The following is a 15000-nucleotide window of genomic DNA, read 5'->3' as shown; positions in this document are numbered from 1 at the left end:
TTACCCCTCTTTCCAAAACTCTTGCATTCACCTCCCTTACAACCCTATCCATAAACAAATTAAACAACCTTGGAGACATCACGCACCCCTGCCGCAAACCAACAATCACTGAGAACCAATCACTTTCCTCTCTTCCTACACGTACACATGCCTTACATCCTCGGTGAAAGCTTTTCACTGCTTCTAACAACTTGACTCCCACACCATATATTCTTAATACCTTCCACAGAGCATCTCTATAAACACTATCATATGCCTTCTCCAGATCCATAAATGCAACATACAAATCCATTTGCTTTTCTAACTATTTCTCACATACATTCTTCTAAGCAAGTAGCAAACACCTGATCCACACATCCTCTCCTACTTCTGTAACTATACTGCTCTTCCCCAATCTGATGCTCTGTACATGCTTTCAAACTCTCAATCTATACCTCCCGTATTATTTCCCAGGAATACTCAACAAACTTATACCTGTATAATTTGAGCACTCACCTTTATCCCCTTTGCCTTTGCACAATGGCATTCCGCCAATCCTCATGCACCTCACCATGAGTCATGCATACATTAGATATCCCTACCAACCAATTAACAATACAGTCACCCCTTTTTTAATAAATTCCACTGCAATACCATCCAACCCCGCTGCCTTGCCGGCTTTCATCTTCCGCAAAGCTTTTACTACCTCTTCTCTGTTGATCAAATCATTCTCCTTAACCCTATCACTTCGCACACCACCTCGACCAAAACACACTATATCTGCCACTCTATCATGTAGCACATTCAACGGACCTTCAAAATACTCACTCCATCTCTTTCTCACATAACCACTACTTGTTATTACCTCCCCATTGGCCCCCTTCACTGATGTTCCCATTTGTTCTTTTATGTTACGCACTTTATTTACCTCCTTCCAAAACATCTTTTTATTCTCCCTACAATTTAATGATACTCTCTCACCCCAACTTTCATTTGTCCTCTCTTTCACCTCTTGCACCTTTCTCTTGACCTCCTGCCTCTTTCTTTTATACATCTCCCACCCATTTGCACTATTTCCCTGCAAAACTCGCCCAAATGCTTCTCTTCTCTTTTACTAATATTCTTACTTCCTCATCCAACCACTCACTACCCTTTCTAATCTGCCCACCTCCTACGCTTCTCATGACACAAGCTTCTTTTGCACAAGCCATCACCGCTTCCTTAAATACATCCCATTCCTGCCCATCTCCACTTACGTCCTTTGCTCTCACCTTTTTCCATTCTGCACTCAGTCTCCCCTGGTACTTCCTCACACAAGTTTCCTTCCCAAGCTCACTTACTCTGATCCCTGGGGATAGGGGATAGGGGAGAAAGACTAATTCTCACGTATTACCTGCATATCGTAGAGGATGACTAAAAGAGGAGGGAGCTTTTCTGGAAATCCTCCTATCCCGTTTTTTATTTTAGAAAAAAAAGAAACGGAGAAGGGGGCCAAGTGAAGATATTCGCTCTAAGGCTCAGTCCTCTGTTCTTAACGCTACCTTGCTATCGCGGGAAAATGGCGAATATGTATGAAAAAAAATTAAAGACACGTATTCCCTGCGTGTCGTAGAAGGCGACTAAAAGGGGAGGGAGCGGGTGGCTGGAAATCCTCCCATCTCGTTTTTTTTTTCTTATTTTCCAAAAGAAGGAACAGAAAAGGGGGTGAGGATATTCCCTCAAAGGACCATTCCTCTGTTCTTAACGCAACATCGCTAACGCGGGAAATGGCGAATAGTATAAAACAAAGAAATATATGTATATATATATATATATATATATATATATATATATATATATATATATATATATATATATATATATATAATGCACACTTTATATATTATTAGGTTGCCTGGTTAATATTGCTTTAGCCCCGTCGACTGATATGATCTTTAAGGCCGTCAGTGTCAACATCTATTCACCAACCGTAAAATCTTGGACACCTACATCAGGTGTTGAAATTCTAGGACCACATACATCCTCACTCTGTGTCTGGATCAAGGCTTTATATTAGGTAGTTTGAGCTTCAGCTTTGAAGGATGCAGTAATTCTGAGCATATGCTCTCACTGCATGTTTGTCCCTTGTTTATATTTCTTTTCATGCAATAATGTGTCATATGTGTGTGTATACAAACCTTCCTATTTTTTATTCAATATTGCCTACTTTTTTATAATGAATGTTTTTTCATATAAAAAACTGAACACATTATTTTCTTATCTAACGCCCAGTGATACTGTTAATTCACTTAACAACAAAACATAAACGTAGATGCTACAAAAATTATTCTATCATTTCAAAGCTAACAAAGCATTTTAGTGAACTGGCATTTACTGAGAGAGAGAGAGAGAGAGAGAGAGAGAGAGAGAGAGAGAGAGAGAGAGAGAGAGAGAGAGAATAGAGGCTTGTGTGCTATACAACTTTTATTATGATGTACATGATTGGCTGAGGCATATGATACTTTCTTCAGCTCTGGCGGAAGAATGTTGGTGATATCTATGAATAACTGTGAAATCAAACCTTAGCTAGAGATTCAGGTAAGGGCGGAAACCATTACATTATCGTTTGGCTATCATAGTTGTGAACTATTCAGCGCCAGTAGACGACTAGGGCAGTTTATGGGTTGAATACCGACAGTAACTATCTTCCACTCCAGGTCCATCCAGTCCCCCAGCTTGGCTTAGTCTTACCTAATGCCACTCTTAACCCAGTCTCTCTTGATATCTCTACATACAGGCCTCCTACCAGAGCTCACTCACTTTCATTCCCCCCTTCCTTTAAAGTAATTTCCTTATTTCAAAAATTCACACTCTCGCCTCACATTCGCCGCCACCAAGAAGTGATCAAACATCCCACCGTCTACCCCTCTCAGTGCATTCACATCCAACAGTCCCTTTTTTACATGACTGTCTTGATTATTATATAATCTGATAATGCCCGTTGATCCTCAGCCCCACTCATCCATGTAAACTTATGCACACACGCTTCATCACACCAAGTATTCCCGGTCACCAATCCTCTTTCAACACAACATGACCAGGTGTTTATTATTTATATTTACACTAAGTACCCCATATCCTCCATCCCCTAGGTTATACCTTCAACTACCACATCACCCTTCTTGCAATTCAAATCTTCCATCACTACAACTCGATCTATTTTGCCCAGATTGCTAAATCACTGACTCAGGTCCTCCCAGATGTACTGCTTCTCCTCCTCACTCCTTTGTGTACCAGGTGGAAAATCACTAACAACCACTTATCCTTCATAATCTAATTTCAGTTTCACCGAAATTTGTCTGAAATTCACTTTCATCCATTCTTTAAAACTTCCTTACTTTGAACTTCCTCCTCCTCTTCCTCTGGCCCTCACACGATCACAAGACTTTCCTCTTCATACTTTTCCAAATCATTCTTCACTTTTTTTAATGAACCTAGCTTCACTCACAGCCAGAACATCCAGGTTCCTCTCCCCAAAAATATTACCTGTCTCTCCCTTTTTATCATCCTGGTTGCTTCTCCACACATTCAGACAATTCAGACAAAACGTTCCTCTCTTTGTTCCTTCTTCTGTTCCCCTTTTTAGAAAGTGATAAACAAGGAGGGTAGGGTTTCCAGCCCCCACTTCCGGCAGTAATAATGGGCTCTTGCATCACGCACGAGATACATGGGAAGGATTCCTACTCTCTTCTCTGTAAGGAGAAAGAAAACATGATTTTAGGATCAAGAATCGTATGAGTTAAGTGTTGCTAGAATAAAGCGAATGATAAAGAGAGGTTTGTGTTTGTGGAATGGCTTCTACCAACGTAAGTGTATATGAGGCTGGGCCAGGGTAGGGAAATATGAGAGTCACAGCGGTGCTGGCTCACTGTTAGTTCTCCTTACACCCGGGCGGTAGTACTTCCCTTTTCAGTGCCTTCCAGGCAGTACCTACTACCATAGTCTTGGTAAATACCTGCTTCATTCTTTAGTTTGGAATCCTACCTAGTCCTGTGTTCCCAACAACTTTCACAATGCAGTCCATCTTTCACAAAGAAGCTCCTCTCACCACTAAAGCTGTACCACAGATCTATGCAATCAACCTCGTCGGACGCACGGATGCCTTCAACACTAACACATATACCTAAGAAGAAAAGGGTAAAATGTACCAGTGGTTAAAAAAGGCAAGAGGAAGAATGGTAAGAAGCAGAGATTGGAAGTATAAAGAAGGAAGAGGAGGAGGAGCAAGATGGAGGATATGGCCGGATTACTGCAAAGTAGACAAACGTTGATTCAAAACTGATGACTGCAACACTCCCGCCAGGTTAGCCTCCCTTCCTCCTCCACCCTCGCCGTCAGCAGACCCTTCCCTTCCCTCCCCGCCCTCACCGTCAGCAGACCCCTCCCTTCCCTCCCCGCCCTTGCCATCAGCAGAGCCCCTCCCTTCCCCTCCCTCCCCTCCCTCACCCTCACCGTCAAGAGATCCCCTCCCGTCACCTGCCGTCACCGTCACATTGCCTCCACAGACCATGGGTACCTGAGCACCAGTTACCGGGTCAGGCCAGGCACCACCAGCAGGGGTCTACGGGTCGGCTCGGCCATCTTTCATCACGAGGACCAACAACAGACCAGCAGCAGACCAGCAGCAGTAGGTTCAGCAGCAGGCCTTCAGCTTCAAGTCAGCAGCTTCAGCAGCAGACCAGTAGCAGGCTAACAGCAGGTCCAGCAGCACGGCAGCAGGAGTAGAATAACAGCAATCTGGCAACAGGATAACAGCAACAGATCCAGCAGCAGCGGTTCAATAGCGTGCCAACAGTTAATCTAAAAGCAGGCTAACAGCAGATCCAGCAGCAGAACGCAACAGCAGCGGAGTAGCATCAGGTAATTAGCAGGATAGCAGCAGCAGAACAGCAGCAGCAGGTCCAGCAGAAGGCTAACAGCAGCAGCACAACAAGATAGCAGTTACAGAACAGCAACAGCAGGCCAGTAGCAGGGCAGCAGCAGTAGGAAAACAGAAGCAGGCCAGCAGCAGATCCAGTATTAGGATAAGCAGCAGCAGGGCAGCAGCAGATCAATAACCGCAGGCTAGCAGCAGATCAAGCAGCAGAACCACCAATAGCAGGATAGCAGAAGACCAGCAATAGCAAGTCTAGCAGCAGGCAAGCAGCCGGCCAACAGTAGGTCCAGCAGCAGACTAGCAATAGGTCCAACACCAGGCAAGCAGCAACAGATTAGCAGCAGCAGATCAGCAGCCAGCAGCAGCAGACCCGGGACGAAAGCAGCTAATAGGAAGCAGTAGCAGACCCATAACAGCTAGGTCAGCAGCACCAGGTCAGCAGCACCAGACATGCAGCACCAGGCCAGCAGCACCAGGTCAGCAGCACCAGGTCAGCAGCACCAGGTCAGCAGCACCAGGCCAGCAGCATTAGGCCAGCAGCACTACGTCAGCAGCACCAGGCCAGCAACACCAGGCCAGCAGCACCAGGTCAGCAACACCAGGCCAGCAGCACCAGGTCAGCAGCACCAGGCCAGCAGCATTAGGCCAGCAGCACTACGTCAGCAGCACCAGGCCAGCAACACCAGGCCAGCAGCACCAGGTCAGCAACACCAGGCTAGCAGCACCAGGTCAGCAGCACCAGGCCAGCAACACCAGGCCAGCAGCACCAGGTCAGTAGCACCAGACATGCAGCACCAGGTCAGCATCACTACGCCAGCAGCAGCAGACCAGCAGCAGCAGCTCTCTACCCGAGGGGGGGGCGCCCGCCCGCCCGCCCAACCGGTCTAATGGCTGGAAAAAGCAGCAATGGGGAAAATAAAGTTGTGGTGTGAAAATAAATGAGACGGCAAAGGGTGTAGTGACTGGGAAAAAATTATAGGCAGGTAAACTTTGTGGCAACAGAAATGAACGTCTGGTGTGAAAAGATCCGGAACAATTATAATGGGAACCACACAGACCATCATGATGGGAACCACACAGGTCAGACCATCATGATGGGAACCACACAGACCATCATGATGGGAACCACACAGGTCAGACCATCATGATGGGAACCACACAGACCATCATGATGGGAACCACACAGGTCAGACCATCATGATGGGAACCACACTGGTCTGTTCAGACCATCATGATGGGAACCACACAGGACAGACCATCATGATGGGAACCACACTGGTCAGTGTTCATACCATCATGGTGGGAACCACACAGGTCAGTGTTCGGACCATCATGATGGGAACCACACTCTCAGTGTTCAGACCATCATGATGGGAACCACACTGGTCAGTGTTCAGACCATCATGATGGGAACCACACAGGTCAGTGTTCATACCATCATGGTGGGAACCACACAGGTCAGTGTTCGGACCATCATGATGGGAACCACACTCTCAGTGTTCAGACCATCATGATGGGAACCACACAGGTCAGTGTTCAGACCATCATGATGGGAATCACACTGGTTAGTGTTCAGACCATCATGATGGGAACCACACAGGTCAGACCATCATGATGGGAACCACACAGACCATCATGATGGGAACCACACAGGTCAGACCATCATGATGGGAACCACACTGGTCTGTTCAGACCATCATGATGGGAACCACACAGGACAGACCATCATGATGGGAACCACACTCTCAGTGTTCAGACCATCATGATGGGAACCACACAGGTCAGTGTTCAGACCATCATGATGGGAATCACACTGGTTAGTGTTCAGACCATCATGATGGGAACCACACTGCTCAGTGTTCAGACCATCATGATTTGAACCACACAGGTCAGTGTTCGGACCATCATGATGGGAACCACACTCTCAGTGTTCAGACCATCATGATGGGAACCACACAGGTCAGTGTTCAGACCATCATGATGGGAACCACACTGGTCAGTGTGCAGACCACCATGATGGGAACCACACTGGTCAGTGTTCAGACCATCATGATGGGAACCACACAGGTCAGTGTTCAGACCATCATGATGGGAACCACATAGGTCAGTGTTCAGACCATCATGATGGGAACCACACTGGTCAGTGTTCAGACCATCATGATTTGAACCACACAGTTCAGTGTTCAGACCATCATGATGGGAACCACACTGGTCAGTGTTCAGACCATCATGATGGGAACCACACAGGTCAGTGTTCAGACCATCATGATGGGAACCTAACACTTACCCAGACTGGGTGTTGATCGAGACATTATGATGTAATATATCTTCCATTCCCACAAGTCATAGGGAAAACAATATAACGAGAACCTATCATTTCTCCCTAATAAAATCTGTCATACATTGTGACGAAGAGCAATAACCACAGTCATCAGTTACCACCTTGTGCACCACACAGGGGATTTTGGAACGCTTTACGCGATACAACAACTTCAACATGAGGTAGGCATGGGTCTGTGTGCTTATCGTAATCCATACCCGAGGAGGACAGTCCAACAACATCAAGACTTCTTACGTCCTGGATCTGTGATTATCGTGATAAAATGAGTTTGTTCACTATCTTCTCAGACCGAAAATCAAAAGCTGTTCTTCTCACCAACTAAGAAAAGAGAAGATTAAGACGGTGAGCCAAGACCAGCACAGGTACTGTGTAGACATCGTGTCATGTTAGAAGACTCAGCACAGTTCATTTTCCTTCACGTCCGCCATTACGGTATCTGCCTACTTACCCAAGTGTTCTCTGACGGTGGGATATTCTCTTATGGTCTCCCTCTCGTTGCTTCCAACTTGACGCATACCTTCCTGAACACGACGGTATAACCCTTGAGCACAGAGGTACGATCCGTGGATAGGATGGGATAGCCTTTGACCATATCCTTAAGGGGCCGGGTCAAAGGCCACTACACCACATCAAAGTGTCATATCGTCGTGGTCAAGAGATGTGTGCACCGCTGGACATGGGCACACACAAGGAGCTTCTTATATGATAGATCGTTTCCTACCCACAAATTACAATCATCAACCATAGCAGGTACCAAGGAATCTCGAAAAAAATAATATCAGAAGTTTCCTGTTCGCTGAGACATGTGTTTCGTCAGCATGTCGAGAGAGACGGGAAATAACAGTGACTCTCCAGCAAATCAGAGGAGCTGAAAAGTGTGTGGACACAGCGGAGGGAGGGCGCCATCCCTTTAAAGATGGTGGCTGAAAACTTTGCAGCAAGAGAGAGGCTAATGGCGGGAAAAACAGTAGAGGGAACCAACGTTATGGTGGGTAAAGCCAGGCGAGGTAAATACGAGCAATATATGGACACGAAGCGGTGCAAATGTTTGCTTCTGAAAAACTGGCGGAGGAAATTGTAGAGAAAACATATAAACCAGTAAATCAACACTGGCTGGAAAGCGCAGGACAACTGCACAGAGCCTGGATGACCTGCATAGTGGCGGGGAAAGCCCAACACTGGCGGGAAAACCTACATAGTGGCGGGGAGAACCCAACACTGGCGGGAAAACCTGCATAGTGGCAGAAAATGCTGCAGTGTGGTGGGAAAAACTTAATGGAGGAGGGTAAGCTGCATAGTAGCGGGAAAAAACAAAAAGGTGTAATGGCGGGATAAGATGCATAGTGGCGGGAAAACCTGAATAATGGAGGGAAAAGCTGCACGGGTGGGGAGGGCTGCATAGTGGCAGCAGTTGCTACTACATGATGGGGAAAGCTGCACAGAGGCGGAAGAAGCTGACTGACAGTAAAAGCTGCGCTGTGGTCGGGAAATTACATAGAGGTGGGAAACACGCTCAGGTGGAATGGATGATAGCATGGTGACGGAGAAAGCTGCCAAATAACAGAAAAGGCTTTGAGGTTATGTGAAAAGTTGCACATTTGCCAGAAAAGCGGTCCGACCAACAGGAAAGCTGCACAGAGGTGCGTAAAGCTACACAGAAGTGGAAAAACACCGTAATGACGGGAGAGCCAAGTAGCCATGGCAAAACAGCACCGCCAGGGTACAATAGCTGTGACGAGTAGACAGCTGACAGACGTACAGGAAGGGGAGTGACAGTAAACAGAAGAGCAACAGACTACGACGGTGTAGTAGGAAATAACAACAGCAGGGAAGAGCAGAGTAGCAGAAGACTGTACTGTAAAACAAAACAGTATGATAGCATGGAACAGCTGGGGAGTTGGAAATAGCTTTGGCAGCAGGAAAATTAGCAAACTAGGAAGGAAACAATGACACTCGTAGCAAAGCGAGAGTGGAAGATAAGCCATGTAATGTGGGTGAGAACAGATGACTGGCTCTCCCTGAAGAATGATGATGTACGAAAACGCTAAGGATGTTTGTATTACTTTGCTTACTGATCATTAGCAAATTATCAGACCACGCGCATTGCTGTGATCACCTGCATACATACACACACACACACACATATATATATATACATATATATATATATATATATATATGTGTGTGTGTGTGTGTGTGTGTGTGTGTGTGTGTATCAAAAAATGCATGTAGCGGATACAATACACGCTATGAAGCAAACGAAGGTCCTTTTGTCCTCGCACAAGAGGTAACTGCGTAGCACCAGGACAGAAAGTCTCTGTGTTTAAGTTAACTAACCGTCGGGTTGTCTTTTATCACACACAGAAATCGTTGGCGAATATCCAAGTTTCTAGAGAACAGACCTCACATGGTCCATTCTTGTCAGCATTGCCTTAATGACAACTAGTTTGGGACATGACTTGGTAACGTTTGAAAGTAATAGACACACCACAGACTACAGGGACCAGACAATGGTCATAAGGATCCTATTGACAGAAGAAAAAGTATTTCTGCAAAGGCTTGGGTGCGTGGTAAGAAGACGTTCAAGGATGTTTGACTTGACCCCAACACGGTCAAGAATGCGAAACTGGTTTGAGAAGATGTGTGAGGTCGTCCACGATGGGAAGAAGTCTCTAACACGTCCTTCAGGATCGATACGAGAGACCAGTGAATAAGCTGGTGGCAAGTTATTGACGTTAAAGTCACGAACAATTGCTTCTGCTCAAGTATTACCAGAAAAAGATGTGTTTGAGTTCTGTATCAAGTAAGATATACGTGTATAAGTTTTCATTGCAGGCACAGTATAAGATCATGATGAGAGAGCAGCAAAGACATTAGATTGATCATGCAGGAGCAGGTGTGTCTTGTGCCAGACTAGACCATCGTCAGGCGGGTCTTGGTAAGGCGAGGTTGACCACATGACGGAAGATCAGGGTGGAGCCAGAAGCTAACTTAATTAACCCTTACCTGAACATTTACACAACGTGATATCATCACAAGGAATCATATATGAGCTACATGATACATAGGAGAAGAAAATGACATTTAATGAATATCATGAATATCAAATAAGGCTAAAAGAATACTAGTATACCTGAGATAAGCTTATTGATATCAATAATTCTATTAAGATTATTTCTGTACCGGGACACATAACCTTGTGTCTGACCGTCCAATATGAACGTCAGTTCTACAGATGAAGCAACAACACTGACTGAAGGTCGTAAGACTACTGTGCTCATTTCTGTGTGAGTATCGAGTCATCGCCAGCTTTATAACTTAGTCATAAGATCGGTTCGATGATGCTCTACCATAGGAATAATCTCATATGAAAATCTGTTAGAATGCCTCAGGCATATTTGTCCACCTGTTGAGTAATTGTCTGTTGCGTATATAGATCAGATTAATGATCAACTGCTGAATTCCAAGCGAGATGCCTTTGTCCTGACGCACCTAAAGTGGTCACAGGGAAAGAAAATGTATAACACAGTTAATGATCTTCATTCAGGCTGCACCACAACAATCAGACACCAGTTACAGGACTTACCACAGCTGATCGTCACCACTGCTTCACAAGGGACGGAGGAGTGAACTCTTGCTTATTCTATAAGATTATCTTATGACACTGTCTCATAATACAAAAGCTCGGCCGTGAACAGGTCCTTGGCATCGTAATAAGGACTAAAGTGTCTTCCTATAAATGTCTTAGCTGACCGACCTCATATTACATTCGTCAACTTCCTCTTTTCCGTGGTAATGATTGTAACTGCACCAGAGAACACAGCCCACCGCCTGTGTGCTGTCCCTCGTCGGTGAAGAGAACTTGCGTGACTCCTGTAGGTGTCGAAAGTGATCTCCTGTCGATGTTACCCACAAAACGATGGTGCGAGAGTAGCGCGAGAGCTACGACGGGACTCAGAACTCAGTTCAGCCTGTCAAAAAATTTCTTAGGGAGCATTGAGAATACGTCCAAATTCGCCTGATGATACTGTGTTTCCACCACGTAAAACAACTACATCTACCTTCACTCACAAAGAAGTAGACAAATAATCATATCGTTGTGCATTGCTACTACGGGAAACAATTCGCTTGTGTTATAACCCCGATGGTCAGCTAATGATGTTATTTTAAACAGCCAACTCGTTATAGAGTCAAGGTTCCTCCCTTATTCTAAATCCACTCCTACATTCTACACAACCTAACACTTTCTCTCTCTCTCTCTCTCTCTCTCTCTCTCTCTCTCTCTCTCTCTCTCTCTCTCTCTCTCTCTCTCTCTCTCTCTCTCTCTCTCTCTCTCTCTCTCGACGGAGGGTACTCGATTACAAGTAGATCCATCACTCATTTCTCTATTATGTGCCTCTCATCATAGTTGTTATTGCCCCTGTCTCCCACACGAAAGGTAACCATCGCTCCTGCTTTTTGTTGTATCTTCAGGGGGAAGGGGTTGTTGTTGCGTTCATTGAGCTATATTCGTAATTTTTCTTTTATTTTGTAATGATGGCTCAGTTACGGACAAAAGTCTACATCAAAGCTGGGTCTCAACTGAAACATAGAATGGTTAATGAAAGGGAAAAAGAAGAGAGAAGGGAAAGGACTTAGGAAATTGGAGGAAATTAAAAAGAAAAAACTGTCTTTAAAAAAATGTCAGGCCATAGCTATTGGGAAAGACATGAGAGGGTAGATAGTTCCAAAGCTTCAAGGTATAGGGGAAGAAAAAGTCATCAAAATGTCCCACCATTGATTTGCCAACGGCCACACAGTAATCAGCTAGGATCGAACCTGGGACCCCTGCGTAGCAGGCGGAAAAGCTATACTAGGTTATGATCGCCCCTATGAAAATGCGCGTTCATATGCACTTTGTTCGTATTCGTATACCTACGTGTTGTAGTTAGGTTCAGTAACATGCTATCTGATGGTTGTGTGAGCCTAATGGGAAATGACCGGTATAGACCCCGTTGCTCACCAACATGAGACGTAGGGTATTCGATTACATAGTATTCAAAGAGTCGTTTCCCTATTAGGGACGATCATGGCCCAACCCACCCATATACACATGTATATACATAAACGTCCACACACGTACATATACATACTTATACATTTCAACATATACATACATATACATACACAGACATATATATACATACACATGTACATATTCATATATGCTGCCTTCATCCATTCTCGCCGCCATCCCACCACACATGAAATGGCACCCCCTCCCGCCGCGTCCACGCGAGATAGCGCTAGTAAAAGACAACAAATGCCACATTCGTTCACGCTCAGTCTCTACCTGTCATGTGTAATACACCGGAACCACAGCTCCCTTTCCACATCCAGGTCCCACAGAACTTTCCATGGTTTACCCCAGACGCCTCACACTCCCTGGTTCAATCCATTGACAGCACGTCGATCCCGGTATACCACATCGTTCCAATTCACTCTATTCCCTGCACGCCTTTCACTCTCCTTTACGTTCAGGCCCCGATCGCTCAAAATCTTTTTCTCTACATCCTTCCACCTACATGTTGGTCTCCCACTTCTCGTTCCCTCCACCTCTGACACATATATCCTCTTTGTCAATCTTTCCTCACTCATTCTCTTCATGTGGCCTGACCATTTCAAAACACCCTCTTCTGCTCTCTCAACCACATTCCTTTTTATCACCTCACATTTCTCTTACCCTTTCACTACTTACTCGATCAGACCACCTTACACCACATATTGTCTTCAAACATCTCATTTCCAACACATCCACCCTCCTCCGCACAACCCAATCTATAGCCAATGCCTCACAACCGTATAACATTGTTGGAGCCCCTATTCCTTCAAAACATACCCATTTTTGCTCTCCGAAATAACTTTCTCGCCTTCCACACATTCTTCAACACTTCCAGAGCTTTAGCCCCCTCCCCAACCCCGCAACTCACTTCCGCTTCCATGGTTCCATCCGCTGCCAATCCACTCCCAGAAATCTAAAACACTTCACTTCCTCCAGTTTTTTTTCCATTCAAACTTACCTCCCAATATACTTGTCCCACAACCCTACTGAACCTAATAACTTTATTCACATTTACTCTCAGTTTTCTTCTTTCGCACGCTTTACCAAACTCGGTCACCAACTTCTGCAGTTTCTCACCCGAATCAGCCACTAGCGCTGTATCATCAGCGAACAACGGCTGACTCACTTCCTAAGCTCCCACATCCACAACCAACTGCATTCTTGCCCCTCTCTTCAAAACTCTCCCTAACCACCCCATCCATAAACAAATTAAACAACCATGGAGACATCACACAACCCTGCTGCAAACCGACATTCACTGGAAACCAATCACTTTCCTCTCTTCCTACTCGTACACATGCCTTGCATCCTCGATAAAAACTTTTTACTACAAGCAACTTACCTCCCACACCATGTACTCTTAAAATCTTCCGTAAATCATCTTTATCAACTCTATCATATGCCTTCTCCAGATCCATAAATGCTACATACAAATCCATCTGTTTTTCAAAGTATTTCTCACATACATACTTCAAAGCAAACAATTGATCCACACATCCTCTACCACTTCAGAAACCAGACTTCTCTTCCCCAATCTGATGCTCTGTACATGCCTTGACTCTCTCAATCAATAACCTCCCATATGATTTCCCAGGAATACTCGACAAACTTACACCTCTGTAATTTGAACACTCATCTTTTTCCCCTTTGCCTTCGTACAATGGCACTGTGCATGCATTGCGCCAAATCTTAGGCACTTCACCATGAACCATACATACATCAAATATATTCACCAACCAGTCAACAACACAGTCACCCCCTTATTTAATAAGTTCTACAGCAATGCTATCCAAACCCGCCGCCTTGCCGGCTTTCATCTTCTGCAAAGCTTTCATTACCTCCTCTCTGTTTACCAAATCATTCTCCCTGACCCTCTCACTTCGCACACACTATATCTGCCACTCTATCATCAAACACATTCAACAATTGAACAAACCTTCAAAATACTCACTCCATCTCCCTCTCACCTCACCACTACTTGTTATTACCTCCCCATTTGACCCCTTCACCGATGTTCCCATTTGTTTTCTTGTCGTACGCACTTTATTTACCTTCTTCCAAAAGATCTTTTTATTCTCCCTAAAATTTAATGATACTCTCTCACCCCAACTCTCATTTGCCCTCTTTTTCACCTCTTGCACCTTTATCTTGAACTCTTGCCTCATTTTTTATACATCTCCCAGTCATTTGCACTATTTCCCTGCAAAAATCGTCCAAATGCCTCTCTCTCCTTTTTCACTAACAATTCCTAAATATATAAAGAATATGTTTCCAAACTGAAGAGAGCAGATATTACAACCAAAATGGTGAGTGCAAACATTTTATTAAAAAAATCAAATTAAAAAAGCAATTAGTCGTGTAGACCAGAAAGCAGACTCACCAGCCAAAATATGAACAAAGTAAAAACAATGTTTGTGAATTGCGCATACAAACATTGTCTTCCTGTCACATGTGGGTAATATAACTTGTGGTACACAGTGGACAGAGATATTCCAACACAAAATGTTTAGAAAGACATAACCGCCAATTATATATACATGTATATATATATATATATATATATATATATATATATATATATATATATATATATATATATATACTTTTTTCTTTACTTATTATACTTTGTTGCGGTCTCCCGCGTTTGCGAGGTAGCACAAGGAA

This window comes from Panulirus ornatus, chromosome 20 (assembly GCF_036320965.1).
Source record: "Panulirus ornatus isolate Po-2019 chromosome 20, ASM3632096v1, whole genome shotgun sequence".
Taxonomy (NCBI): domain Eukaryota; kingdom Metazoa; phylum Arthropoda; class Malacostraca; order Decapoda; family Palinuridae; genus Panulirus; species Panulirus ornatus.
This window is presented reverse-complemented; position numbering follows the sequence as displayed.